At 36.7% G+C, this 24,335-nt stretch overlaps 1 pseudogene; it reads right to left on the bottom strand.

The window, feature by feature from the left end:
- Window positions 1–15,412: 15,412 nt before the first annotated feature.
- LOC110124367 (voltage-dependent anion-selective channel protein 3 pseudogene) lies at window positions 15,413–20,937 on the bottom strand (annotated as a pseudogene).
- Window positions 20,938–24,335: the final 3,398 nt, after the last annotated feature.

Raw genomic sequence — 24,335 nt, 5'->3', positions numbered from 1 at the left:
AATGCCATCACCTCCACTAGCTTTGTTTGTAGTGATGTTTCCTAACTCCCACTTGACTTCACATTCCAGGATGTCTGGCTCTAGGTGAGTGATCAGATCATCATGATTATATGGGTCATGAAGATCTTTTTTGTATAGTTCTTCTATGTATTCTTGTCACCTCTTCTTAATATCTTCTGCTTCTTTTAGGTCCATACCATTTCTGTCCTTTATTGTGAATGACCAAATTCTCCCTATTTATTTTCTTGCTTCTAAAAAAGCAAGTAAAAAAGTAACCTAAAAGTTACTTTATCCAATCATTCATTCCCTATATTTGAATTATGAGTACCACCAGTATTTGAAGAACATCTAGTTATTGAAGGTACAGTATACTGTCTTGTCCATTTTATTTGGTTTGCTCATGTGACTGCTCTGATCCTGCAATGTTAAGGAGCTCTACCCAATAGAAGCTTTTCATATGCTGTAATGATTTAATTTAGTCCCTCATGTTTCTGCCACAAGTCATGAGAAGTTCATGTCCTGGGTATCACTGATCCAAAGAGAACAAAAAGACAGTTTTGAATCAAGACATCAGCCAGGAGCAGACATCAGTGAATCCCAAACAAAGTTAGCAGAAGTATACAGCCTGCTTGTACACTGTGAAAAAGAAATAGATGCTCTTCATGGTGAACCGTGGAATTTTAATTGTTTCAATGCAGTGCTATTTCAGCTGAAATCTGATCAATATAGCTTTCAAAGATTTGATGGACCCATGGTTAATTCTTAATTTACATCAGTAATTCACAAGGCTTTTGTGAAATTAAGCTAGAGGTCATGACAAGACTGGGAAGTCAAATAATACTGGGTAGTTGAAATAAAATAATATTTTAAAATAATTAATACTTCATGCCACTGTTTTATAATATTTCACAAATTTTGGTGCATTAATATATAGAAGTATATGTGTGATTATACTGTATATGTGGTGTTGGGTGCTGGTGGAGGGAATGCTTTCTTTCAATAGAGTAATCCAACTTTGCCATTCCTCTACCTCTCAGTGAAAGCTAAAAGTATTGGTAGAGTTCTTATTTACTTCTGGTGACATTTCTAACTATTCCCCTATTGTATTAGTGCGGTTGGAGGCTGTAAGTAAATGCAGGGAGAAGCTAAGAACAGACATAAAAATTGGTTCTCTGCTTTTCTTTGGAAGCATTTGGAATATTACAAGGTGCATTGCTGGTTTGCACACACACATATGCACACAGATCTCTGACTCTGTCACAGCCATCAGTCTACTGCACAAATGTTCCTTTTTATATATCTTCACATGACTGAGCGCACACACACACACAACACAATGTGCCATATTCCTGTTTCTTCCTCAATCATATCCACCAGAGCTGCTACACAGGTATAATTTTATCACCTCTTCCTCTATTGCTGCCAGTAGCAAATGAGGTAGCAAATCCATTCTAGGCTTTCACACCAAAGTCTATTAGCATTTTGCAAAGCCAAAACACAGATGGGTACTATTTTTAATTTAAAAGCACAGTCAGATGTTGAAAAGGATAAAAATTATCCCTCTAAACCACTAAGATAAAGAAATATATTTTTTTAAAAAAGACTCATCATTTTTAATTTGCCCCAACTTATAATAGCCAGTCTTATTTTTAAATATCTTAATTATTATTGGAGAAGGAAATGGCAACACACTCCAGTATTCTTGCTTGGAGAATCCCATGGACGGAGGAGCATGGTAGGCTACAGTCCATGGGGTCGCAAAGAATTGGACACAACTGAGCGACTCACACTACCGCACAATTGCACTCATCTCACATGCTGGTCATGTATGGATGTGAGAGTTGGACTGTGAAGAAAGCTGAGCACCGAAAAATTGATGCTTTTGAACTGTGGTGCTGAAGAAGACTCTTGAGAGTCCCCTGCAAGGAGATCCAACCAGGCAATCCTGAAGGAGATCAGCCCTGGGTGTTCATTGGAAGGACTGATGCTGAAGCTGAAACTCTAATACTTTGGCCACCTCATGTGAAGAGTTGACTCACTGGAAAAGACCCTGATGCTGGGAGGGATTGGGGGCAGGAGAAGAAGGGGACAACAGAGGATGAGATGGTTTGATGGCATCACCGACTCGATGGGCATGAATTTCAGTAAACTCCGGGAGTTGGTGATGGACAGGGAGGCCTGGTGTGCTGCAATTCATGGGGTCGCAAAGAGTCGGACACGACTGAGCGACTGAACTAACTGAACTGAGCAACTTCACTTCACTTCACAGTCTTGTTTTATTCACATTGTTACAGTGTAAAATACTTATCTTGTTACACAAATGTGAGCATAACCACACACATCTGTTATAAAAATTCCTAATAAGATGTCAATTAAAAAAAGAAAATATAAACTTTTATTGCTAATACCTATGTTAGGTGCCAAAGAGGTACATAGCAATTTTCATTTCATTCAGCTCTCTTATACTGTTTAATGCACAGAAGTATACAAATGTTTTTCACATTCTTAAACACTGCAAACTCTGCAAATCAAAGTTTATTTCTTGTAGTTGTGAATAATTATGACATTCACTCATCTAATCATAGAACTCAAACCTACTATATATTTGTTGTTGTCCTATATTTTTCTCTATTCAGAAGATGAAAGTAGGAATAATTTGGGGGTCTTTTTTAAATTACAAAATCCAATCAGACTTAACTAAGATTTATGTTTTTTTTTTAAATATAACATTTTGTGATACATGCTGGTGCACGTATAATTGTAAAAAATATCACAGAGATCTAATGTTCACTTTACTAATCCCCCACCACCTCAAAAAGCATCTTTTTTAAAGCATTCTATAAATAAACCATAATACATTATCACAATTACGATATTGATAGTGATACAGTCAAGACATAGAAGATTTTCATCACCACGGGCCTCCAGTTGCCTTTTATAGCCACCCTCACCTTCTTCCCTCAGCCACCTTCTCCGTAACCTGTGGCAAACATTAATGCATTCTCCATTTCTATAACTTTTGTCATTTAAATAATGTTATATAAGTAGAATCATGCAGTATGCAACTCTTTGGGATTAGCTTTTTCACTCAGTATAATTCTTGGAAGATTCAACCAGGCTGTTGCATGTATCGATAGTCTGCCCTATTTTATTCTAAAATAGTATTTCACATTGTAGATGTATCATAGTCTATTTAAACATTCACCCGTTGAGAGAGATCTACATGTGTTCCAGTTTTTGGCAATTATAAAGCTTTTAAAAACTTACATGTACAGATTTTTCTGTAAATAAAAGTCTTTGTTTCTCTGGAATGCATACCTAGAAATATAAATGCTGGGTCATATGGAAATTGCATGTTTAGTTTTTTGTTTTTGTGTTTTTAATCTAACAAGCTATTTTTCAAGGTGAAATCAGCCTTTCATGCCTGGAATAAACACACCATAGATACCATATACAATCTTTACTACTGCTAGATTCTGTTTGCTAATATTTTGTCAAGGACTTTTACTACTATATGTATGAGGAATATCAGTCTGTAGTTTTCATTTTTTGTATGGTTTTTGTCTGGTTTTGATATCAATCTAGTACTAACTTCTAAAAATTAACTGGGAAGTCTTCTCTCTTCTATTTTCTGAAAGACATTACGTAGAATCTGTTTCATTTCTTTTTAAACATTTGGTAGATTTCAGTAGTGAAACCATATGGACTTGAAGATTTCTTTTTTGGTAGTTTTCAAACTACAAGTTAAATTCCTTAAGAGGAGTTTAAATTAGGCAATTTAAATTGCATATTTCATAATGGTGAGTTATGGTAATTTGTGTTTTTAGAGGATTTAGGCTAATTTGTCAAGTTAACATACAAAGTATAGGGATAGTCTAAAAGGGATTGTGTGTGTTCTTACTCATCCCAATAACCAGCAGTCTGAAAACTTCAAATTCTATATGTTAAAAAGAGTTGTTTATGAATCTAAAAGCATTGGTTGGAGTAGCAGAAGATGGTGGAAACACTTCCTGGTGATGGAGGCAATGAAGATAACATTGTCCTCCTTGCTTAACCTGCTAGACAAAGCAGAAAATCTTGGACATGAGAACAAGTAACTGAGGTACATCCTGAGTGTTGCTGAAACCAGAGAGTTCTGCTAGTTGCAGCACTCCCTTCCTCCCTGGTTGGGATAGCCTGGCATGAATGATTGAGGCATTCTCCTGCTTCCTAGTTAAAATCTGCAAGTGTGAGCTACCATGACACTCTCTCACCCTCTGGCTGGGCCTAGCAAGTATGAGGAGTCTCAGTATTATCCTCTTCCTGCCAAAAGTCAAGTCAACACTCTTTAGTCTTCTGGTTGGGGCCAACGAAAGCAAGCAGTCATGGCATCCTCCTGCTACAATCAGAAAGCTGACATGTAGACACAAATAAGGCACTATCACACTGCAGTGCTGAAGCCCACAGGCACATCATTTTCCCAGTGATTTCCTAGAACAAGAGAGCAAGCCTTCCCCCTGCACTTTCAAATTTCCTAGCTAAAGAAAATGGGTATATGCAATCCACACAAAGGATACTCCTTGACTTCCTGGCCCTCGTGGCCAAGGGGACTGGTGATTCCAAGCTCCACGGTACCACAACAATCAGAAAGAAAGTTATTGGCAAGCTATCACAGAGCAGAAATTTCACAGATAGAAGACAAACACAGTCCCAGACTTCCTGTGAAAAAGGACTGATAAGAAGAAAGACTAGTGTTTGTGATCTTACCCAAATATCTGCTAAAAAAAATCTCCTAGCTATTTAACAAAATGTGATTTTTTTTAAATTCATGTATTCAAGAGAGGAAAACATTAACGATGGAAACGACAGGAGTTTGAGTTGGGTAAGACAAATGGACAGAACTGGCATTTACTGAGCATCACCTAACTGTTATGCACTGTGTTAGACAACCTAAAGTATTAATCACTTTTTCACCATTTTCTTATCTTTGTTGCAGAGGTGAGTAAAACTAAAGATGAAGGAAATGAGCCAGCTGGCCCAAGATTACACAACTTGTGAAGAAATTCATCTGCAAAATCCATGATTATTCTCTCTTTCTAATTTATTTATTAAATTAATGGTGGCTTTGTGATTGACCTGAGATATTTCCAAATATCAATAGATATGCTAACAACTCTAAATAATTTCCTAAGTCAACCAAAATCATATCAAAATTGAATGCCAAATTCATAACTTAAAAGATAAACTTACCTATAAAATGAAATCTTAAATACTATCTTTAGAAAACATTATTTACTTGGAGAAAACTCCTTGGTTTTCAATATTCTTAAATTTAACAAATAACTGAAAAACAATATTCTCTCAACTGGACATAAGAGGCCAAAAGATATAAGTCCCAGGATAGGATCAACCATAGGGACTGAGAGCTAAGAGAAGAAGTGGTCAGAGAAGCTCAGTTTGATCTTCCAAAGGAACAAGTGCAGCTGGGGTGGGAGTTTCATCAAACTGCCTCAGAGGATGAGTACTAACTTTATTATATCTGAGATCTTCAGAGTCTCAGAGAGGGAAGGGATGATGAACTCATCACTGATGGAGAGACACTGACAGGCTGTTATTCATCATAAAAAGTTGACCTAAACTAGTCAGTAATTGTCAACAAGAAGAGGGATAACAGAACTTAGAACAGGGAATATAACTTTTTTCTAGCAAGTATGAAGGAAGAATCTCAGCTCAGGAGAGCTATTATACTACTCAAAGAAGTAGTCAGTGAAGAACTAAACATTGCTATTTTTCACAATAACTAGAAAGGGAAAGACAAAACTTCAGATGGTAAAAGGAGATTGCAAGGGAGACTGCTATGGAGGTCCTCCAGAGTTCAGGTTTGCGAGTCTTTGAAACACGTTATTACTAGGTGTTTCATTATGGAAAAATAGTTAACCTTTCTGAGTCTGTTTCTCACCTGCAAAATGGACTATCATGAGGACTGAATAAGGTTTTTAAATATAAATATTATAGTGTGAGCTAAGAGGTTACTGAATACAAAGTGAGCACTCAGAACATTTTTGCTATTAACTAGGGACAGAATGTGAAGACTGGAAACATGTGATCTGGATAGCAACGCTATTCTGTCACATGAATCTCTCCACCTCTCTTTCCTCTGACTCTTCCTATAGCTGCATTTGTGCATGCTCAGTTGCTTCAGCTGTGTCCAATTCTTTGCAACCCCATGGACTGCAGCTCTCCAGGCTCCTCTGTCCATGAGATTCTCCAAGCAAGAATACTGGAGAGGGTTACTGTTCCCTCTCTCCATGATCTTCATCACCCAGGGATTGAATTCACAGTTATTATGTCTCCTGCATTGGCAGCCAGGTTCTTTACCACTGGAAACCCACGGACTGTAGCCTGCCAGGCTCCTCTGTCCATTGGGATTATCCCAGCAAGAATACGAGAGTGGGCTGTCATTTCCTTCTCCAGATGTTACTACCCTAACACCACAAAAATGTTGGCTGCCACTGGGGGAGGAGAAAAAACTCCTTTTGTTCTCCAGATGCTGCTATGATATTTATATAAAGTAGAATGCTACTGCCCACTGATACTAGCAACGGAATCAATATCAACTTGTCCCTCACCACCAGTAAAAGACCAAGTTAGGCTGCCATGGGAATGGAGGCAAGGGGAAAGATAACCCATCCTTGTAAAAGTCACAAGTTGTCTACCATTAGAGAATGGGAAAAATGGAAAAAAATCTACCCCTGCGATTTTGTCTGCCTCACACACATAATGTCTGCTTCAGACTGTTGTATTAGAACAGAGATATCTCCCTATAACCACCATGATCCTTTACCAAATCCTAGGCAATAGCAGTCTGACAAAAAAAGGAACTAAAGCAGAATGACTTTGTTATGAAAGCATATAGGGCAGCACACAGGGCCTGCTGAAAGCTTGGGGTAGAGAAGAAATACTGGGAAAATCCTCTGAAACTCCAGCCCACAGACATGGGCAAGCTAAGACAGTTCACTACAAAAGAAGTCTGAAGACTTTGGTTCACTGAAGGTAATCATAGAAACAAAAAATGTAAACCCAGTACAATTACTAACAAGATTGACTTTAGCTACATACAAATGGCTTAACAGAAGTGTTATTTATGCCCATTACTGGGCATAAGTAATATATACTTCAGTTTCTATTGTTCTTTTATCACAATGTACATCATTTTTCAAGAATTATAAGACATACAAAGACAAAAGAAAAAAGTCAAGAAAAATGAACCAAATGTCAAGAGATAAAAGAGTTAACAGAACCAGGTCTGCATATGCCCAGATATAGAAACAATATTGAAATAAGCATGATTAATATGTAAAATGGCTTCGCTGGGGTCTCAGATGGTAAAGAATCCAACTGCAATATAGGAGACCCAGGTTCAAATCCTGGGTTGGGAAGATCCCCTGGAGGAAGAAATAGCAACCTCACTCCAGTATTCTTGACTAGAGAATTTCACAGACAGGGGAGACTGGCGGGCTATAATTCATGGAGTCACAGAGTTGGACACGACTGAGCAAATAACACTAACTAATATGTAAACTAATCTAGTGGAAAAACAGGACAATAAACATAATCAGAATTTTTAAATGGAGTTAAGAAACTATTAAAAAAGATCAAATGTACATGTTAGAAATTTTTAAAAATACATCTGACTGAAGAATTCCTCTGCTGGTTTTATTAGCAGATTGGATGCAGCAAAGGAAAAAAAAAATTATACTTTAAGATAGTTTAATAGAATGATCCCTATGAAACAAAGAGGGAAAACAATTTTAAAAAAAAGTTAGCTAACAGTAACGAAGAGAAAAATGCATTCAAAATCTGTGAGACAAAATAAAACATAATAAAATACCTATAACTGGAATCCCAGAGAACTGAAGAGAGAGCCAGACAGATACAATAGGGCATACAAAATTATTTAAAGAGAAAGAGACCATGGTCAATGATTTTTCAATATTTTCATATGACAATAATATACAAATTGAAGAAGCACAATGGATCCTAGAGAGAATAGATTAAAATAAAAAACACTCCTAGGCATTTAATAGCTAAAAGGTGAAGATCCAAAGATAAAAAGAAAATATTGAAGACTGCCATAGTGTAAACATTTCAGTCAGAGGGACAAAATTAAAATTATAGCATACCTCTCCTCATACACTTTCCAAGTCATAGAACAATAAAATATCTTTAAAGTTCTAAAAGAAAATGTCAAATTAGAATCCTATACACAGCAAACACATCTTTTAAAAGGGTATGATTAAACAATTGTTGAGAAAATTTATTGGGTTCAGTGGGACATTGAATCAGAAAGTAAGCTCATGTCAGTGACTTCATATCTTGCTTTAAAGTTTGACTTTATTTGGCGGGTTATAGGGAATCTCTGAATTACTTTTTACCTCGAAAAGCAGAGGTCTACCCTCCTACACTGTTGGTCAGAATGTAAACTGGTACAGGCACTGTGGAGAACAGTATGGTGGTTTCTTAAAAAAACTAAAAATAGAGCTACCTGCAATCCTATACCTGGGTATAGATCCATAGGAAACAGAAGAATGGATGAAGAAGTGGTACATATATACAATGGAATATTACTCAGCCACAAAATGAATAAAATACTGCCATTTGAAGTAACATGGATGATCCTAGAGATTGTCATATTGAGTAATATACAACAAAGACAGATATCATATCATATCTCTTATATGCAGAATCTAAATAATAGTACAAATGGACTTATCTACAAAACAGAAGTAGAGTCACAAATATAGAAAACAAACTTAGGGTTACCAGGCAGTAAGGGGAAAAGGGAAGAGAGAAACTGAGAGATTGGGATTAAGATACATAAACTACTATATATAAAATACATAACTAAAAAGAGAAAATAGGTAACTAATAAGGACCTACAGGTCACTCTACTCAATACTCTAATGGTCTATATGGGAAAAGAATCTAAAAAAGAGTGGATATATGTATAACTGATTCACTTTGCTATACACCTGAAGCTAATACAACACTGTAAATCAACTATTTTCCAATAAAAATGTGAATAAAGTCTTTTAGATATTATTTAATTTATTCCTAAAAATAGTTCTATGAGGCAGATGCTATTCCTCCTGCATGCAGAACACATAAGCAAGGCCCTAAGACATTAAGACAGATGATGGTGAACTGGGAGGCCTAGGTACTCTGGCTCTTTGTCTAATCCCCGTTCTTTCTGTCTCCCTCACCACAGATGCACTTCCCAGTCTTTCCCACCCTGCTGGGACCCTGGAAAGCTGACTTGAGAGTATGGACTCCAGAGAAGATTTCTCTTCCCTCCATCTTCTGGTTATGTTCAACCAATAAGGAGAATGGAGGAGAGGGATATCTGCATATTTATTCCTCTGGCTTCCTCCTTGTAAGGTGGCTGCTGGCATCAGGCTTTCCTCCATCCAAGGTTACTTCTATTAGGTGACATATCCTCTCTGAGTTCTGGTTAACTATTGCCCTGACCTCATTACTCTGGAATTTCTAGGTATAACACTTTTTCTTTAAAATATAAGGCACCTAGAGTGCTTACACACACTTCATATTGAGTGTCTTCTTAAATTTTGTGCCTTCAGTCCTTAGCTCTATCCCTGGTCACTCACTATCTAGCATTCCATCTGTTTTCTGCTGAGACACTGACCAGTACATGTTCTAACCATGATCTACTGATCTATTCTGCCTCCTAAAATGCTAAGAAAGAGTAAGTTAAATAGCCCTGCCAAACGATGACCATGGGGTCAAGGCTAAGAGACTCAATCTAGAAGCAACACATTTTTAAATAAAATAATAAAAAGAAGTAGCATCTGCCAAGTTGATTTTCATGACAAAATTACCTGTCTACTCTGGAATGATTTGAAAACCATTGTGCCTCTTTCCCCATGTAGTTTTCAAACATTACCATTGAATTCAAAGCTTTTAGCAGCACAGGCATCATCACTGACAGTTATTTACACCACTTATAAAAACTTCCATGTCCATTGAAATTATCTTGGAGTTTGTAACATGCTGATCATCAAGCAAATTGCACACAGATTCTACTTTAGTAGCTCTGAGGTGGGATCCTGAATCAATATTTTAATAGGCATTCCAGATGATGCTGATGCATAAGATCCATGGATTACACTTAAAGATACAACTAGGCTATTACTCTACTGATGGTTCATAGGATTGGCATATCTTTTGCTAATTCCATAATATTTTACTTTCTCAATTATCCATACCATCACCAGGTGCAACTAGGTTCAGTTGATAGAAGCAATGGAAATGTTAACTGTGGTGGCCAGAAGATAGGCATATTCTGGAGTGTAGTGGAAAGTCTCACCTCCAATGGAGCATAAAACAAAATAAAATAATAACAAAAACAATATACAGTATTAGTGAATAACAAAGACTTAGGAGTAAAGATTCAAAATAAAGATAAAGATTCATAATAAAGATACTTTATTAAGTGATAGAATTAAGGTGCTATTATAGTTCAGTGGATGAATCTGTTTTTAGGTAGACTGCCTTTTTACTGGCACACTAATCTTATTTCATGGGCCTATATAAATCTGTCAAGTTCACTCTGGGTATATTACTTGTTTAGTTGCTAAGTTGTGTCTGACTCTTTTGCAACTCCATGGACTGTAGCTCACCAGGCTTCTCTGTCCACGGGATGTTCCAGGCAAGAACACTGAAGTAGATAGCCCTTTCCTTCTCCAGGGGATCTTCCAGACTCAGGGATTGAACAAGCATTGCAGGCAGAATCTTCACCACTGTGTCACTGGGGAAGCCCATGGTATCTTACTAAACAAAGTTAGACAGATCTTCAAAAGCACTAAATTTCTATCTTCAAGTTTCAGTAGTTTATGAAGATTAAAGATAAGAATAAATGCTATGAAATATATGACATAAAATGATTATTATTCCTTGTTGGTCCTTTAATGGACCGGAACCTGGAGGTCTGGAGTCGAAGATGAGAGAGTGAAAGAAGTAAAGAGGCTAATATTCCCTGGGTTACGCAGCTGGCTTCCGCGCTCCAGGGAATCAGCCAGAAATAGACAGAGAGAGAGAGAAAGAAAGAAAGACACTGGGACCAGAGCTCTGATGGAGCAAAGGTGTTTTAATCAACATGGTGTGAGCATATATACTGTAGTTATTCTCAGCAAAGATAAAGATTAAAATTCCAGACTTACAAAACACAAGGCTATCCCTATTAAAGAGAGAAGAGGGTACTTATCACCACAATGAGAAACTAACAAAGGAAATGCCTGGATTCCTCAGCGCTGGGAAAGGTGTGCCTCTCCTCTTAATTCCTGAATATTCAGGAATTAATAAGGGCCAAAGGTTTCCTGACAGATCCATAACAGCACACGGGAAGCCTCCTGTTAAATGCTTCCTGACACTTCCTTTATATACTCTTTTCCAATCACATTCATTATAACGACATTTATTATCTACTTAAAATAGTTCCTATACTTCAGTGAAAAAATTAAAATAAATATAAATAAAATAAAATATTTCCTTTCTTTGCAATACATACTTTTCATAAATAATATATATGAGAGAACTCTGAGTATAAATTCCTTTGTTTTGAATGACAGTTTGCATGTTTTGGTAACTTTTGCTTAAACAATACAGCATTAACTGCCCTAGAGGCTCTCTCTTGTAGTTGTTTTCTATTTTGCATGAGGAAATTTGCAAGCTGAATGCTATAATAACATATTCATTTAATGAGGCCATGAGATGACATGTAAAACACTGACTGTCCCTTCCCTTCCAAATATTTAAATAGAAAAAAATATTCAAATTGTAACGTTCAAGTTTTCTGTCAAATGACATCATGCAGCAATTTAAGGGTAGATTTGGTGAAGCAATAATACAACTTCGTCATCTCACTTCTCTCAGTATAAGCAAACCAGGTTCTGTTGCTAAAAGTTTTGAAAGATTCTAATTTTTTTGGTAAAGAAAATAACTGGAATTGTGATGTTTTAAAGCTACAAAGCAAATAATGTCAATCTTGGAGAGCACTGTTCTGTATCACCTGACTTTCAGAAACAACTATTTCATAAAAGCACCATTTACTTTTGTTTTAATTTATAATTATTGAAATTTTAATAAGGATTTTGCAGCAATATCAGCCATCACATAATGCCAGGAAGGAATTATAACTTTATTGCAGCCCACACTGACAGCCAACTCATAAAAATGAATGACATTCTATATCATAACATCTCATAGGCTGTTCAGAATGTTAACAGCTTACTTCATCTTTCTTTAGCGGAATGAGGCAGACAGTGTAACAATACTCAATGTGAAAATGAAGATTAAGAAAATCTGAATTAAGGTAGGAAAGTAACATTTAACAGGATTCAGACAACATTCAGATTAAAAGTTTCAATTAAGACACTGTTAGCAAGCTTTTTAATCACAAAAGCAAAGCTTTGTCACCGAAGACCAATCACTATTTTGAAGAATATTTATTTATCTGTAGACACACTTAGCTCTTCTATTCTTCTATTTTTCACTCAACTTCTATTTATAAAATGTTACAAAGTTACTACCAGCACTGCAGAATTCTTTGACTCAGATGGAACTATAAAAGGTCACTGAATTAAAATAACTGCAAAAGAACCTTATAGACACATAACTGAAATAATACTTATCTCTATTAAAACCATTCTTTAATCCAATAGCCTTAAACTTCTACACATTTTTAAATTCTATAGTTTACCTTTGGATTGAGATAAATCCAAAGACAGATGAGTGTACACAAGTTTTTTCTTAAATGTATATATGATTTATAAATATAAATTTTATATAAATACAAAAATATATTACATAATAATATGCTATAATATATATGATTTATCAGCCTTCTCCAATGGCTTAGAAAGTAAAGAACTTGCCTGCAAAGCAGGAGACACATATTTGATCCCTGGGTTGGGAAGATCCTCTGGAGGAGAACATGGCTACCCACTCCAATATTCTTGCCAGGAAAATCCCATGGACAGAGGAGCCTCGTGGGTTATTGTCAGACACGACTGAAGTGACTAAGTGACTGAAGTGACTAAGCACATATAATTTATAAATATAAATTCTATATAAATACAAAAATATATTCCATAATAATACATTATGATATTACACATATATAATATATATGTGTATATATTATTATAATATATTTAATATTATATAATAATATAATATATATATATTCCAGTTCCATGTTTATGGGACTAAAAATGTAATAACCATGAATAAATAAAACAAAGTGAGATACTTCTAGTAGCACATAAAACTTGAAACTGGTTGTTCATCTTTGTAAAACTATACAGCAATACAAAAATTGAGTATTTTTAAATCTCTTTAACTTTGTATTGAATTGAGAAATTCATTTTTGTCATCTTGCTATGCACTACACAGAATTTTTTAGTTAGTTGGGTTGCCCAAACTGCTGAAATAAAATGGGCAAAGAAAGCAGTCAAGGTTAGTCACAGATGAGGCATAACAGATTTTTCATTCTGAAGTTGAATACAAATGGGGGGAGGTAAAAGTGATTAGAGGGGCTTCTCAGGTGGCACTAGTGGTAAAGAACCTGCCTGCCTATGCAGGAGACATAAAAGATACCAGTCCGAACACTGGGTCAGGAAGATCCTCCGGAGGAGGGCATGGCAACCCACTCTGGTATTCTTGCCCAGAAAACCCCCATGGACAGAGGAGCTCAGCTGGCTACAGTCCACAGGGTTGCACAGAGTTGGACACATCTGAAGCGACTAAGCACACAAAAGTGATTAGGGACAAATTAGCTGTGCCTAATAGACTTCCCGGAGAAGGCAATGGCAACCCACTCCAGTACTCTTGCCTGGAAAATCCCATGGACGGAGTGGCCTGGTGGGCTGCAGTTCATGGGGTCTCTAGGAGTTGGACACGACTGAGCGACTTTACTTCCACTTTTCACTTTCATGCATTGGAGAAGGAAATGGCAACCCACTCCAGTGTTCTTGCCTGGAGAATCCCAGGGACGGGGGAGCCTGGTGGGCTGCCATCTATGGGGTCACAGAGTAAGACACGACTGAAGTGACTTAGCAGCAGCAGCAGTAGTAGACTTCTACTACCACTAATATAATAAGAGAATGATAATGTGTCATTTTTGAGAGTTGTCACATTTCTTGTGTGGATTATTTATGATATAAGAAGAAACTAAAATACTAGAAAATACAATAATGTTATTTCATACTTTAAAACAACTAAGATTTATTATCATGAAATTAAATTTGTTCCTCATTTATCAAGGTGTTAGAATAGTGTCAATCCCCTTTAATGAGTGCTATGTCATCATTAGCGATTCGATATTTTCAAAAAACTTGTCTATTTAGTAACATTACTTAATTTTTTTTCATGCTTCTTTATTTGAATGATTTTTTTTTTCTATTCAGAGGAGTGCAGAATTTCTTGACCATACCAGCTAAACATTTTTAAAAATTTTGCAACTTATGCTAACTGCACATTTGTTTTCATATATTATCTAATTGTAAGAAATCTTAAAAAAAAGTTTGCATTTTCATTCAGTTCTTCAGTTACCATGAACTCTTATGGATAATTAAAATTTTTCTGATGATACAATTATACAGCTACTTTTAAACATATTTAATGACTTGTTGAAATCTTTGAATTTATCAAATTATGTTAATTTTTCTTGGAAAATCTCCCTATATCCTTCAATTGTATTTAATATTTGTTCTATTAATGCATTATAAATTCTTTTATCTGTGACATCTGACTATGAATAAAGGGAATACTTGCTTCCATTCTCTTTCATTTTCATTATCAACCTAGCTTCATGCACTATGACACAAACTATATTTTGGATCCTAACCTTAGGAAATCAAAGTTTATCCTTCCTTTTTAGAAATGGTGACCCCTAAACTTTATCCTTTTACACAATATGTTTTTGTTTTTATTTTTTTATGTTCCAAATATGATGGGTTTATTTTATTTTATTCTGATGCAAAACCAAAGATTCCACTATTGTACAGAGGCAAATATATTACAAGGTCATAAAAAAGTGGTATATGACATGTAGAATGTGATGGACAACTGGAGGGTTGGATCAACTTCTTTCTAACATGACACTACACTATTGCTGAGGAAGACATTTAAAATAGCACTGCAGAACTGAACTGAAATGCAGCAGGAAGGTGACAACTTCAAGACATTCCTTCAAGTACCTCCCTTAGGATGGACTTGCTAGGTAGGCCTCAGTGTGGAGAGGATTACAATTCTTCAGAATAATAAAAAGTTCACACTACTGAAATTTCACAGAAGAATTTTAAGGCCAAATATAGTGGGTTCATTTCTATTCATCTCTAGGGACAAAGCTGATGCTTTACTCAAAACGTAGTTCAAAACCCAGCCCAAACTTGTGGCCTCCTGCATTGAAGTTCTTTCCATCAGTTAGAGCTGACAGGTGAGTTCACTCGGGGTCAAAGTGTCTGAGTATAACCCAATCCAGTCAGACTGGTGTTATTTATCAGATAGAGAAGTTCTATATCCAGGTTATACTTAGCACAGATGCCGAAATATCTGTCACCACTGCTGGTCGTCCACATTAGGTTTATTGGTGTTTCAATCATCTTGTTCATCTTTTGGTAGATGGACCCTCCAAATTCAGTGCCATTGTTCATGTGAGTGTGCAGCTGGAAGTCTGCAGCCACGTAACCCAGGGGAAAATTAATTTGTGACTGTTTGGATTTGGCTGTGTCAAAATTCATCCGATAGCGTGCAAACAAACTTTCAAAGGCCAGCATAGCCCAACCATAGATGGTTGGTCTAGAAAAATCTATATCAATGTTACTGTCAAGACCGAAACAATCCTGTTCATATGAGGCCTTTAATTTCCCACTCTTCTTTTCTTTTCTTGATACCGTTTTTAAAAACGGTATCAAGAGTCAGTTTCAATCCTTCAGCCAACTTATTCTCCAAAGAGATTTCTCTTCCAAGAGTACTGTCTGTGTACCACTTTTGGGTGAGGGTCAGTCCACAGTTACAGATTTGTATTTGACCTCTAGGTTGCCCTCCCTATATTGGTATAAGCATGACCAGAAGTAGGAAATTCCACTCCACTACATAACTTGGTTCTCAGATCTATCTGACCATGCCAAACCCCTATCCTTTGTTGAAGACATCCTTAGCAGCCTTTTCTAGGTGACAGTAAGTCAGTGTTACACATATCTCCAATCACAGGGCCTGACAGTTAAGTTTTAAGTGATATCTACCCAGGTGGCTCAGGGTTAAAGAATCTGCCTGCCGGTGCAGAAGACACAGTTTCAGTCCCTGAGTCAGGAAAATCCCCTGGTGAAGTAAATGGCAAACCACTCCAGTATTTTCGTTTGGAAAATCCCATGGATGGACAGAGGAACCTTGAGGGCTATGGTCCATGGGATCACAAAAGAGTCAGACACAACTTAGTGAATAAACAACTATTGTTAAAGAACATAATTTAGCTGTTCACTCTCACAAAGACAAAGACAACATATACTTTCCAAAGAATTAAAATGAAAAGAGAGACCTCAGCTTCCTTTGCTGGCCCTAGTCCTCCTTGCTGATACCTGGATAAGTAACTTGATATTTTTGAACATTAACTTATCTCACACATAACATGGGCATATCTTTTTTGTTTTACCTTGGTAAATAAGTATGCTAGATTGAGCTATTTTTCCCTCCTTTCTTGTCAAATTTGAGCAGTTTTAAACACTGCTAAATTTCACAAGAGTAAAATAATTTTCAAGAATGATGTGGATCAAATCAAGGAGGGAAGGTGCAAAGAAGGGGCAGGGCAACCACTAAAATAAAACAGTCCAGAAATAATGAGTTAGATGTCAAGTGTGGCCCAGAAAAGCACACATTGTGGTGGCTAAAGAATGGGTTTTAGAGTCATTTGGACATTGTGGCTTTTGACACATTGTCGCTTACCTCTTTGTGTGTGGTTTTGTTTTGTTTTGATAAATAAAATACGGATAATAAAACCTGCCTCTGAATGTGGGTATAAGAATTAAATAAAATCATGGAGGTGACGCATTTGGCACAGTACCTAGCAAATAACTATTTGTATTTCTATTTACTAGCCTTCATTCATTTCAGACTTAATGACAAGATGGCATGAAGCAAAGAAAACACAGTCGCAGTATAACCCAAAAGTGATCTTTCTGTTTCAGAATACTTTAGTACAGTTTCCCACCATATTTGAGAGACTTCATTTATGCAAAATTCAAGCAGCTCATCTAAGAAACAGCTCAAACCTTGTGAAAAATGCATCTTTCTGGAAGAAACTGAAGATGATGAATGTAAAACTGTCTAGATGTGCAAATCTAGATGTGCAGTTTTCCAATGCAGCTGTAGAATTAATCTAATAAGATAACATTATAAATCACTGCAAATGTATACGTGTAGTTTCTAAAACTTAAATTGACATTCTTGTCTGAGTTGTGAAAATTATGTAATATGGCTTAAGCTGTTTCAAGTAAATGCTTCTGGTGGAGTAGGGAAAAGAAAGATGTAAACCAAATCTATCTGACTAATGATTTAAATAAAGGTATAAGATTTAATTTGAATCTCATTGATCCCAACTCTAGTCAACTTTGGATTAGCTGTGAGTGGAGATGCATAAGGCAAACAATTCAAATAATTTAGGAACTGATGTAGCAAATGATGTTATGTCAGTCAAAGAATCTATAGCCTCTTACTCTATGAAAAGAGACTGGCTACTCACTAGAAGTCATAAACTAACTTAAGTGGTATTCAAGAGATATATCCATAGGTAATGACAAAACAGGTTTATCATTTGGATGACCAAGTCATAGACAGTATAGTAGAAAGAAGATAGCTTGGTTAGCTTATGAAGTAAAAATGAAAAGGGAAAGAAAAGACCAAAGAACTCATAGATAGATACATCATCTGAACAAAACTTTATGGCAGTACCCTGGCTGGCTGAACTCATTGGCATGGGATCCAACCCAAATTCAATTTGAATATTTACACAGTCACTTATTAACCATGCTATCTATAGTAAGTCACTTAATATCTCTGAGTCTCTAGTTTTGTCATCGATAAGAATAATAACACTTCATCTGCATTGTTTTAAAAAGGTCTACAGATAAAATATGCAAAGCCTATTACCAAAACAGTAAGTACTTCATAAATGGTAGCTATTCTTATAAACTGATAATATGATGATTACCCCTTGCTACAAATTGCCCAATTTTGAGAGCCCTTAAAATTATTTTCTCTTGGGAGGCTGTCCTTTATGTTTAACTGGATTGCACTTACATATAAATGAATGAAAATAGAAAATAAATTTGAATTTCTAGAACCTTGTATTTCTACCGCTCATGCCAACCTCCACTCTGGTTGATACTTAGAAAAGACAAGAAGCTTATGCAGAAAACATCACCTTTATTCTAATCAAGCCTGGTCAAGAATGGAGAAACCAAACCTCATTAGTTATCTTCTACAAAATTAAATGAAAATACTTATACATGGCAAGCTTGTAATTATATAATGTGCTAAGTCACTTCAGCCATTTCCAACTCTTTGAGACCCAGTGGACTGTAGCCTGCCAGGTAGCTCTATCCATGGGATTCACCAGGGAAGAATACTAGAGTGAGTTGCCATTTCTTTCTCCAGTTACAAAACAAGGTCATATTATTTGTTAGTCCTGAAATTACAGAAACACAAAATTGCATCCCAGTATTCTGCAGCAGTTTGTTCATTGGTCTTACTTCCCCAAATAGTTTCTAGATTCCTCAGAGTAGGCATATACATTTCACTTCACCTGAAGCACAAGGTGAACTACCTATTGCACAATGACATATTCTTTCCCAACTGCCCTTATTCCAAAGGCATTAACCACATAGTTCAGAGAGAAAAACACCTCATGTCCACAACCCCAGTTTATCTATCCAGTCCTCATTTCTTGTCTCCTCTCGCAAGAAAGATTTATACTCAGCATTTCCAAAGCTCTCAAAGGATACCCATCTCCACATCTGAAGGCGAACCTACTTGATGGATATCCATGGAATGATTCTGGCACACACAATGGCAGGATATTATATCCTAAAGCTAAGTACTGATCCAGTTTTGGGACACCAGTTCTGGTCCAGGTTGAGCTTCTGTTGCCCAGCCCAATCTCCTTTTTACTATTTTTCCACTGCTCTGGGGTGAAAATCAGGTTTGCATACCTTTTCTTACTATCTCTGTGACACCTGTTGCCAATCTAATAAAATGACTTGTTGGACAAGATAAAATACAAGCATTCCTCCCAAGAGTAAATGAAAATTTTCAGGGATGATGAAATCTAAATGGTTACATAAAAAAGAAACCATTACTTGACCACAAGGGAGAATATCTGCATAGTCAGACTCCTATTCACATGTACGAACCAGAATACTTGGCTTTCTAGTCTTAAAATATCTATTCACTGATTTATCACTGATTTTTAGGAGGAAAGTTTATATTTCTTTTGAATTTCAGGGATAATCTGTAACATTTCTTAATAATCTACATTAAAACTTTTGACCTTCAGTAACACAAAGAAAAACTTAAAGGATTCTTTTTTAACTCATGCCTTTCTCAGGAATAATTGTTCAATACTTGCTTTATATTTGCATAATTAAAGATCACAGTTTTGCAATTTTTTCATTAAAAAGAGAAACCTCAAAGGTAAATTCGTGTCACAACCTCTTTAATACAGAAAACTGCCCAAAGCTTTGAAATTACTGTCTTCCATAAACATTTTAGGAATTTTTTTTAAAGTAATATTTTTTAAGAGTCTCATTACAAGCATTGAAGAGAGGTAAATAAAAGAAAAAAAAAATTTCCATGCTAATCTAAATAGGAGGTTTGCCTCCAAGAATAGAAGTCTGAGAGAGATTTGATTTAAGCTGGAACAAAAATAAGGCTTCCAAGGTAGAATGTGCATGTGTACTCAGTCACTTCAGTCCTGTCTGACTCTTCATGACCCCATGGACTGTAGCCCACAGGCTCCTCTGTCCATGGGTTTCTCCAGGCAAGAATGCTGGAGTGGGTTGCCATGCCCTCCTCTAGGGGTACTTCGCCACACAGGGTTTGAACTCAAATCTCCTGTGGCTCCTGCATTGCAGGGGGATTCTTTACTGCTAAGCCACCAGGAAGCCCAAGGAAAGAATATATATCAGGGGGAAAAAAGTGTTTTTTCTGGGAATCAAAAAAGCAGAAATAGATAAAATTGATTGTGATCCTTATGAATATACTGCATAGCAAAGTAATATTAATCTATTCACAGAACTCAGCATGATGTGCTTTTCCAATTTGGCATAATGATTTTCAGTCCTAAATCTTTCCTGCTCTAACTACTGAAGCTACTGTAACATTTAAACAAGTGTTAAGAATATGTGAGAAATATCGTAAGAAGAAAGAAAGAAGAAATCTCCCTTGAAATGTGCACTAAAAGATGATTTTTCAAACTACAGCAGTCAGGTTCTGGGAAGAAATACACGATACTCTTAAATGGGGATATTTGAATACAGTATAAAAAAATGAGCTATTTACAAGTTGTGAGTAGATACACCAAAAAGTATAATGCTGCTGTACTGTGCAGCTGGTACTGTCTCTAGGCCTAAAGGGGCAGAGAATAACAGACTCATCACAACCTGGAAACAAGATGTCTGTGTGAAGAGAGCCACCTTGAAGAGCAGTGATTTTTCTTTTGAGGAAGATTCCTGCTGTGATCACCCAGAAGAAGAGAGATCTTTTATCTCCTTCCTCGATGATCACTGACAGCACCCAGCCAGAAGTCAGAAGACAAGTGAGCACATTGAGCTGCTCCGTATCAACAGATTCCCAAGCTACAGGAGTACATGCGAAACAATCAAGCATGTTCACACACTCCACTTGCTTGGTTTTGAGCCATTCAAGACATGGTTTGAAAGTGGAAGAAGGCCATAGAATTGTGGATTGGTCTACTTAGTATATATACTTTCTTATATACAATTCACACAAACATGTAGAGTTTCTCCATTATAATTTTAAAAACAGAATTAGAATACCTGAGAGTGTCATTGGCTCAGAGTGTAACTAACTCAGAGGTAACCACAAAAGAGGCAAAATAAATTTTAATTTTCATGTGTTACAATTTCTCCAGTGATACTTTGAAACAGCTCTGTCAAACACTACTATCTTTCACCCATGGTTAGATTACTTATAATTCAAACTCTATATTAACATCTGTCAAAAGAATCAAGCTAGGGACCCCTAGATGGGAGAACACTACAGAATGTGTCCTTGCTATTATTGCTGCACACTATCATACCCATGCATAGACCTCACAGATAACCCCAAAGAGAGTAAATACGTATCACACTATTTTGAGGAGAAAACACTCCAAATAATCCATCCTTTTTAAGAAATGTGTTCTTTTTATACATCACATGTTCTAGTTATATGTATTTGATTTTTATGTGTGTGCCAATTTATTATATATAAACGTAATGATTAGAGATGTCCAGCAGATCACATTGTTATAGTCTCTCTCTTTTCTTCCCTTCTCTTCATTCTGTCTTTATCTCTCTTTCTTTATATATATATATATATAATAAAGATGTATATATATAGAACGAACATATATAGAGATGTTATGCCCGATGTCCGAATCCCCGAGCGGGAAGAGAGAAAGCTACCAAGAGACCATGCAAAACGCAAGAAGGAAGTTTATTGCTAGCTCGAGCTAGGGCCCCCGCTGTGTCCAACGCAGTGGCGCACAGGCTGAGAGCCCCGAGCCCGGTTTTCTACCCATATTTATAGAACATCCAATTTCAAACATAAGCAGGGGTCATTTAGCGAAGCGGATTGGTTACATGTTCGCGGGGGTCTTTTCATTGGTCAGACATTCGCGCGCGCGGGATCTTTCCGTAAACAAGTTCTGATTGGCTGTATCTGGGTGGCCTGATAGTCTCTGACTGGTTGTGTCTTGGTGACCTGATAGTCGCCTTAGTTGCCAGGGTGAGGGCCTGGTCTTCCTGCTTCTGCCTCCTATCATGGCGTTATGTTTACTCTTCCTACATTCCGTTTGTTCTTCCTACAGAGAGAGAGAATGAAGAGAAGGGAAGAAAAGAGAGAGACTATAACAATGTGATCTGCTGGACATCTCTAATCATTAGGACCATCCATGGGTCAGCTCCACAGAACAAAGATGCAAAACATGATTAGCTAAAACTAGGTAGTTTGTATCTCCTTCACATTAAGCCTACACTGGTATGGCAGCCTGCATCACAGGGTCATAAGAAACCAGGTACGGATATGGAGCTCCATCCATGCTGCAAGGATCCAATTTTTTTCTATGTTGCCCAAGAACGTTGTACCACCACATCTTTATCATAGCCAGAAGGTAGGGGAATATAGAAAGGAAAAGACACATCTGTTCCTTTCAAAGGCATAAATGTGAAATTGCCCATATCTCCTCACTGTCTCATCCTTTTGTCCAAAACTTATTCATAGGGCCACATCTTTTGGAAAGAGGCAAGAAAATATAGTCTTTTGGGGGATGGCCCACAAATTCAACTACAGAAGAAAGCATGGATATTGAGGAAAAGGAGCCAAAGTCATTTGGAGTGACTTACCAGGCATTTGCCATGAAAATCGGTCCCTTTGTATAGGAAAGGAATGTCACAGGGATTCATTCTCATTTTTACCTAAATATACCCTACAAGAATTGTTGACCAAGCACCAAAATACTCAGTGCTCACTGTCTACTCACATAAATTGCTCTTAAACATCATATAGATGAAAGATAAATTACTACAAACCAGAGAAGGAAATCATAAAGAAAAATCATTAGCATTGGCAAGACAAGCTAGGGTAGAAAAAAGGAAGCTAGAAGCAAAGAGTGGGGAGCTGTGACAGTACAATAAACAACAAATCTAATCAAGCACTGGAGATATGGAAATGTAAACATATCTTGATTTTAATTAAGAATGGCAAAGAAGAGAGAAATAAATAAGATGCAATGAAATGTACATGAATAAGTTATTTACTACTGTGTGTGATTATGCTGGAGACTCTGAAAGATATAAACATACCTATAATTTTGACCTTATAACTGTCCACCCAAGTAATGAGAAAACTTGTGTTTTACTTATGATTTCCTGATTTTATTTACTGAGTATTGTACCCGGAAGCATCAACTTTCCAGCATTTATTGTCTTCCAGGAAGAATGACCAAAGAATGCCCTCAGGTAGGAAGGTGTGGAAATAGAAAGTTTTTGGAATATAAAAGAAGGGTCAACTGGAGGTGCAGGTGATTTCTAGGATGGCCTCAAGAGACATGAGTAGAGGATGAACAGCATCTGTTAGAGGAAGTGACCAAGATGTACAAAATGTCTACTTTTGTGGATTTTATAATTCATCATAACACACAAGTAAATAAATATATGGGTGAGATAATTCCTGGGAACAAAAGACATTTGCTATACAAATAAAACAGAATCATGTGATAAAGAATGACTGGAGGACAGGATGAGCGAAAGAAAAAGGAAAGAGAAGCCAGATTAGGTTCAGTTATCAAAGGAAGTTTCTGAGAAAGAGGAATTTGACATAAATTCTGCAAAAAAACAGGGAATAGAACATTCCAGAGCAAAATATAAGAACAAAAAAAACCCAGAGGTAGGATCAATCTTGGCATGCTCGACAATCAGAGAAAAGGAAGCAGAATTGGGGAGGTTGACAGTGATAAGAGATGACATTGAAGAGGGAGTCACATTACATGGATCATTATAAGAATTAAAATGGTAAAACTCATTTATATTTTTTTTAATCAGTTGGGTACTCTGTAGAATATGCATTTTATGGGGGCGAGAAGGAGGGGCATTATCACAGTAAGTAGTCCAGACAAGAGACAATGTTTGCTTAGACAAGACTGGCAGCTCTGGAGGTAGATCGGGATATATTCATGATCTTCAGTTCACTATGTTTTGATAGATTGGAGCACAGAGGGTAAATGATATTCTACTCTTCACTGAAAGAGAAATACAGAGGGAAAAAATGGAGTGTTGGGAGTTCAGGAGACTTAACTCTTGACTTGACTCTGAACCTATCTAGCTGTTTAATTGGAGAAGGCAATGGCACCCCATTCCAGTACTCTTGCCTGGAAAATCCCATGGACGGAGGAGGCTGGTGGGCTGCAGTCCGTGGGGTCGCTACGAGTCGAACATGACTGAAGCGCCTTAGCAGCGGCAGTAGATGTTTAATCCTAGGTTAGCTGAACAGCTGTTTTAGGTTTT

This window comes from Odocoileus virginianus, chromosome 6, assembly GCF_023699985.2.
Source record: "Odocoileus virginianus isolate 20LAN1187 ecotype Illinois chromosome 6, Ovbor_1.2, whole genome shotgun sequence".
Taxonomy (NCBI): Eukaryota; Metazoa; Chordata; class Mammalia; order Artiodactyla; family Cervidae; genus Odocoileus; species Odocoileus virginianus.
This window is presented reverse-complemented; position numbering and strand designations above follow the sequence as displayed.